Source organism: Augochlora pura, unplaced genomic scaffold (genome assembly GCF_028453695.1).
Source record: "Augochlora pura isolate Apur16 unplaced genomic scaffold, APUR_v2.2.1 APUR_unplaced_375, whole genome shotgun sequence".
Taxonomy (NCBI): domain Eukaryota; kingdom Metazoa; phylum Arthropoda; class Insecta; order Hymenoptera; family Halictidae; genus Augochlora; species Augochlora pura.
The window spans coordinates 1-7,336 of record NW_027584038.1 but is presented as its reverse complement, the minus strand read 5'-3'; the positions used below and the strand labels follow the sequence as shown (position 1 = coordinate 7,336).

The 7,336-nt window shown below is 40.4% G+C and overlaps 1 long non-coding RNA gene across 1 annotated transcript; it reads left to right on the top strand.

Moving 5' to 3' along the window:
- The first annotated feature begins 1,363 nt into the window (after positions 1–1,363).
- Positions 1,364–7,048, top strand: LOC144477791 (uncharacterized). The gene is made up of 2 exons (XR_013495270.1): positions 1,364–1,505; positions 6,614–7,048. It is a non-coding gene; the product is annotated as an uncharacterized LOC144477791 (long non-coding RNA).
- Positions 7,049–7,336: the final 288 nt, after the last annotated feature.

Sequence of the window (7,336 nt, the reverse complement as noted above, 5' to 3'; positions counted from 1 at the left end):
GAAAATCGATAAGCGAATAGATTCCTTTACGGGACAATGGTGTAAATGTATTTTACATGCATATCGGCCCGAGCGGGATTAAAGCTTATAGTTGATCAGTACGTAATCAGATTATACGTCAATAATCGCAATCCAAATATAAACGTTCATTTAATTGGTAGTTTCTCTCTGTAATTGTTAATTACAGAACTCGTAATCGAATTAACAGTTATCGTGGAATCGCGATCAGCGGCGTGCGATCGGATTACTTCGATTACAGCCGGAAACGTTTTCGCTGCTCTTAATCGTTCATTAATGTGCGCGGAGATCGTTAAGAAATGTAGAAACATTATTCGGTATATGCTAGATTATACAATTTCATACGTTCGCTTTAACAGTGCTTGGAAACGTCGCCAGCTTTTATAAAACGCATCCAAATAATTCAACTTCTGTTATTTTTTAAACGAATTAATCTGTCCTCATTGGGATGCGCGTCGGGAGTGCATTAAACTGCCCATGATTGTTGTTTCATTCCAAACATTTCCAGAACGAATCAGGAGGAACAGCATAATACGAAACAAAATTCAATATTATTCTTTCTTCAGCGTTATGACATTAACAGCGTCGTTCCTCATTTCTCGAGACTGGCAGCAATAAATGGCGATCATTATTTATCGATTAAATGTTTTACTTCGACACCAATCTTTGTAAAAATGTCCACTCTTTTACGATGTTAAACAAAAATGTTGCCGTATTTATTTATTCAACTGAGAAATTAGAAAACATTGGCGCGATAATGTCAATTAAATACATCGACTGCCATTTGTTTCTTTCCTTACAGATTTTATTATGTAGTGTCAATAATTGAACTCTTTACCCTCCAAAATAGTTTAATATTTTCAGATTACACTATATTAAATATTATTATATGATATACCATACTATAATTTTTATAATGAATGAAAAATGCATCTAACGAAAGTTGTTTGATTTTCATCAACATGTATCACTTGTTTTTTGAAAGTCGCCTTGATGTTTTTCAACTATGATATGCACGATAGTAATGTGCAAACATATATTAACACAATATGCAATAAAAATAATACAAAGGAAAATAGCAAAAAATTAATGATTGCCATATACTCCTCTTTATACAAGACATATTTTGATTTTCCTAATATATAGCAGAGCTGAGTGAAAATAAATTTTCGAAATAGTAAATAGATCATAAATATCTTTAATTTTTTAATTCATATATAATAATTAAATTTTCCCCAGTCCTGAAATATCCCAATGATTAAATTTTTCCGCAAACGCGTAAAATCCGCAATCCAATTATGAAATCCTTTAAATCTTGAAAGAATTAACTGTAAAAATCAAAGCAATGCCGAACAAATGGATCGCAACGCTAATCGCACGTTTTCTAATTGATCAGAGCCGAGAAGAGTTGCGGGAGGAGGTGGAGGAGCTGCTGAACTCGGCGAGGGAGATGGCCCAGGAGCTGGAGATCAAAAAGAAACTTCTCTGTGAGTACGAACGGACGTGGATAGATCTAACGCGAGGGGCGGCTGCTGCGCGAGGCTGCTCCGCACTCATTAATTCGGTTTCCATTAACCGTCGATCACGATTGATCGATCCCTGGCTCCCCCGACCCGTGAGCCCTCGTCTCGGGGGCCTCGCAAGGGAACAACCGGGTTTGTTTGCTCGGGAAGCGAAATCTCGAATCGCTCTGGGATGCAACGGAACCGCGCCCTGTTGCTCTCGCATCGCCGGGATCCATCGATTATCGACCCCATCGTCGAGCAATCGCTGCTCTACGATCCTACAGGCTAAAGACGAGTCAGAGCAACCCGAAAACCAAACTTGCTCCGGCAGGGTTAAAACTAGGTCATTGATTAGCCGTCTCTCCGCGAAAACTTTGCTTCCCCTTGTATTACAGTGAACGTTTAGAGTGGTTTTTAGGATTTTGTTTTGGCAGCATGAGTGCATTTTTTTAAATTGAATAGGTTTTAATATAATTGGTATTAAGTGAGATTATAGTAGATTGGATTTGTTGTAGCAGTTGGTGGGTATTTATAATTGCTAATAGTTATAAAAACGAGTTAAGAGGCACGAATGATCGTATCTCCTTTTTCCAAAGTGTCCTTTTTTGTTTAGAAGTTGAGGGATAACTAGAGAGAATTTACTGAATATCGTAATTTTACATATTTTACATATTTTAATAAATATCGTTCTTGTTTAAAAATGTTAAATACAAATTAATTATATGCTGTCTTCTCAGCATAATTATTAGAGGCATACATTACATAGACGACTTCTGATCTACCCTCTAATATAACATTATTAATTCTTCGTTGAAAAACATCGTTTTTCTCTTGTAAAAAGAACTGTTAAAAAAAATCATTCAGTTCTATCAATAAACTAACCATTAATACAAAGCTAAACATTAACGAAAACATAAATTCATGCGTACTCCTTGGCCACGTTAACGAGACATTCGCCATAATTTTCAAGCAGAATATTCCCCAGTTCTTTATTCCAACAAAGAATTCTCTACCGTCGCCGCGCCAAAATTCGCTCTGAAAACTCCGGGCATAAAACGCAAGTATGAGATGTAAATTGAAAGAGCGCTTTGTACACGTCGCAACTTTAGAATTTGATTACCCTGACCGTGGAGGATTCTCGGCGTCCGGCGAGGTTCGAGCATCTAGATCCGCGAAGAGCGGACGCTTCTGTAACGAAAGTCGCACTAGCTACAGCCGCGGCGTTGTAATTCCGCGAACTTAAGAATAAGGGACCTGTTGCGAGCGGGAACGGTAATGGAACCGGCCCGTTAATTTTCATCCAGCGTGTGCGCTGCGAGAGATCTGCGTGCGCGAGCGGCAGAGCAACAAGTATTTAAATTTCCCGGGGCGAGGTTAAAGCGAAGAGGCTTGTCCGAGTGCGATTAGAAAATACGTCGTGGCTGGCGAACAGAAAGAGAAAGAGAGAGAGAGAGAGAGAAAGAGAAAGGGAGAGGGAAGGAGAGAGAGAATGCCGGCCCGTCGACGAGAAACGATTCGATGGTGAATAAATTCAGCAGCCAGTCGGCGGTGGCTTTCGCTCGACGGTCCTACGAACAAAACGAACAAAACGAAGGAAACGAACGCGGGACGAGTGAGAGGGGGGTGGGGCACAGGCGGGAGGGGAAGCTAATCGCGTTCAGCGTTCACTCGGGGAATCCAATAAAGCCTCGCCGATCGCTCGATTAGCTGAATAGCGCTCGCATTATTGCTCGGTATAATTGCCTCCTGACAATTAGTCCGTCGTATTACCCCGGGAATCAACGCGACTCGGCTCCTGCGATTGGACTTGCCGCGATTCAATCCGACCGGGGGAAAACACCGATCGACCGTGTTTTTCGCACGATTCTGCCCCCCTCCTTGTTCGATCGCTTTCGGTTCTTGCGCCCTTTGTTCTTGTTGGCCTGACCCGGACGGACATGGGAAAATGTGGTCGAGGGGCCGAGGAACTCGGGATTGTCTTGTTTCCTGGCAATTAAGCGTTCATAAATTGGTGGACGAACGGACTTATTAATCTGCTGGGCTAATTAACATGAGCGTGCACGGGTCAGATGGTTAGAGAGAGCTTCGAACGTGTATCTTTGTTCTAATGATGCTTTTTTAGAGATTTCTTATATTTTATTTTTAATTTTATATTTTACTTTGATATTCCATTTTTATATTTTTATTTTATTCAAACGTATTATTTAACAGTATGGTATAAATAAAAATGTACCTTGTACAGAGGTAAAGATGTTTGTCAAAAATTGTAAAAATAATTGTTCGTATAAAGGAGTCCTTTATGCGTCGTAAGGCTAATGGACTTATTGACTGGTAGATTGATAGTCGACTACACTGACTAATAGGTTACTGAATTGATACACTGATGGAGTGACATGTTGATAGGTTGATGCATTTAGATTGCAGATTTTATGCATTTATGAGAAACAGGGATAAGAGAAATGCAGTGCAGTGAAGACATCAGAAGTACAACAATCTCTTTTAAAACACCTTTTATTTTTGCATAAAGATCTGCAGTCTACAGAAAATTAACAGACCGATGAATTAGTCAACAGACTATCGGACAGAGTATGTAACAGAATATTTGGTAGACCGATTGATAGACTAATTAACTTGTGATTCGATTCATTAGTACAGAGACTACTTGACAGGCTAACAGTGTATCGGACTATGCATAGCTTGTTGAACTAATTGTCAAATTGCTACATTGATTGGTAGACTATCGATCTAATTGATAAACTGATGACAGATTGATTAATAGACGACTGATCTAATCGATACAGAGACAGAGATATCTGCATAGTCTGATTAATAGACTATTGATCTAGTCCATAGATATTTATTTATCCATAAATATTAGCAGCTAAGCTATGCCTTTAATAATTCTGCTAAAAAAAAACTGTTTATTTCTGAAGCATATAATTAATTTGTATTTTACCTTTTTACAGCAAATTAGATATTTATTTACTTGTTGAGGGTTATAAAATTGATATACATTAATTGTTAGAGGAAAGTATTCGACATAACTTAGGAATGGTTTAAGATAATTTTATAAAACTTGTACGTGAAAAATCCAAAATGTTATATATTTATTCCATTAATATATTGGTACATATTTATTGAATTTTCATACAATTCTACACCGAATTGGAAGCTTGTTAAATATATTTATTTTGTAAGAAGATAACCTCAATTTCTTTAGACAAGTCTTCATTTAATTTTACAGAAAAAGCCGAGCTGTGTTCTATATAAAATAGATTAAAAATTCTATCGAAAGTCTGAACTCTATTCTTATTTCCTGATTAATCTTATCGTCAACCCTAAATAATATTCTGTGTTTCCCTGCATTGAAAATTATATTAATCTCTCCTATCAATGAGAACATAGAATGGTTTGCGCTTTCTTGATAAAAATTCTTTTGTTCGAAATTTCCATCGTATAATTAATATATGAATAAATAAAAAAACGTTTTATCACTGCACTTTGTAATGTGTTCGCTGCACGTCTCAGTTGAATCAATTAATTAAATTCATTAATTTAATTTCTGATAAATTTTTGAGCACAAAATAAAAAAATATACAAGAACGTATAAAGTCCTACATCGTTCCTTCAGTAACTTCTTAATTGAAAAAAAAAAACTATTTTAACCCTTTTGATAGAAGTAGGTACACGTCACCCGTCGGTAGTTCCAGCGCTAATTTATTCCGGAAAATAGTTTGCGAGAAATTAGCGACATTCTAGTGGCACGGCAGATAGCGAAAGACAAACGGTTGGCCCATTTCTCGATTCCTCGGGACTCTGCCCGGGGTTCGAGCGTAGGCTGTCTCAGTTAATTCGGTAGTTAACGCGCTTGTCGCCAGCGGTGGTTAATATTTACACGGGGACAGTGAATAATCCAGGAACAAGTTAGTCGGGAGCGCGCGTAGAGAGCGTCGAGGTCGCCGCGCCGCACCTGCCCGGAACACTGCATAAAGAGCTTTGCCGCGGCGTCGCGTCGTCTTAATCTCCATTACCGGGGACAATGCCGCTTTGATAATAGCCATTTGCTACCGTTGACGAATACGAGTACATCGAGTTTCCGTGCCTCGGGCGATCCTCGCGACACCGTTTTTCTTTCCCGCGAAATTAATCGACGCTGCCCGAGTGTCCGCTCGATCGCACCTGCAGCAAAGAACGATCCGAACGTGGGAGAAATTTTTGTGTTTAATCGGAGACCTCTTTTCACAAGGAATAGACGTCGATCTTATTTAATTTGAATTGATTATAGCTAACAAATCAAAATATAGCAAAACATAGCAAAAAAATCACTGTCGTATTTCTGCAAATTTTCGCCACGAAAGCTATTTTACGAAGCAATGAATTATAAAAATCGGAACAAGGAAGAAATTGATTAATTCTTAGTATAAAAATTCTAGTAAGTAGAGAATCGATTGATTAAAGAAAATATAATACAAAGATCCGCGGTACAGTAATTAGCCCTTTCACTGCTGTCGGCACTTTGTAATTTGCTGTTGACACAATATTGGCTGCTGGCAAATTATATCGTAGGCAAATTCTATCCAATTAATCCTTTGACTACTGTCGGCGCCTACTGGCATCCGAAACATGTTGTCGTCCCAGTACTGTAGACGCCAAAAGGCGTCCAGATCAAATTTCGCCTGTCTCGCCCATTTATTATTAAATTTGATGATTAGATATCGTGGAAAAAGCTTAAAATTAATGTTTACTTCAAGTAATATTGTTTTAATGTAATAGAATTCAGTATATTGAATATTTTAATATACTTCTTCAGAAAAACGAAAAACTTCAGCGTACCCAGCCGACGTCGCGACTTAATTCGTGTCGTACCGTAGACCGGTGCATGCCAAAGTCTGCCGTAGCCAAAGGGTTAAAGCGACTGTACAGAATTAATGCCGTTCAGTCGACAGAAATTCAAGGAATGCGCTCACGCGGGAAATGCTTTCGTTTAAACCGTATTATACATTCCGCGGCAAAAAATCAGCCGCAGTGAAAGGGTCGGTATTATACAATGGACACACTATATGTCTGACGAAACATTCGTTTGAAATTAGTGGAAAAATTGGAGCTCGCTACGAGGTTGCTGCGAGAATACGCGTCGATGGACGTGCGTAAATTGGGGAAGAGGTCGAAGAAGAAGAAAAAGAAGCCGACCGCGTTGACGCCGGCCCCGGCGACGCCGCCTTTGTTGACCACCACCGAGACGTCGTGACAAACGACGCCCGTTCAATGGCACCTCGTCGCTGAGAGGCTGTTCGGCCCGCACTGGCAACAGCAGCAGCAGCAGCAGGATCCGCAAGCGTCGGACCCCGAGAACGGTCCGAGGATCTCGCCGAGCTTTCGGGATCTGATCGAACGGAACAAGTCGAGGAGCCAGGCGAAGAACGCCTTCCCCGCGGTCGAGAGGAAGCCCGCGTACGGGCAGCTCGATGGTCTGGAAGCTGGTCGCGTACAAGGGCTCAGGGATTTCGGGAACCTGTTAGACAGATCCTCAGGTAAACCGTTCGACGCCCTCCTGCCCGGTAATCTTCCGCACAAAGGCGCCAATTTTGTCCGAGTCCGTGTCCACCCCCTTTTTTTCCTTTGACTTTACCATCGGGAGAAAATTGCGTCTTTGAACCCGGGCCGCTCGTTCCCGGTCTCACAAGTCGCCTTTGATTGCGATTGCCGCCGTGTAAATTGCGGCCCGCGTTCGCGCGTCCGATACAATCTTGAACTTGCTCGGTGGAAATATTTTATTGCTTAGTTAGCAATGACGCGATTCGCTGTTGTCGCGC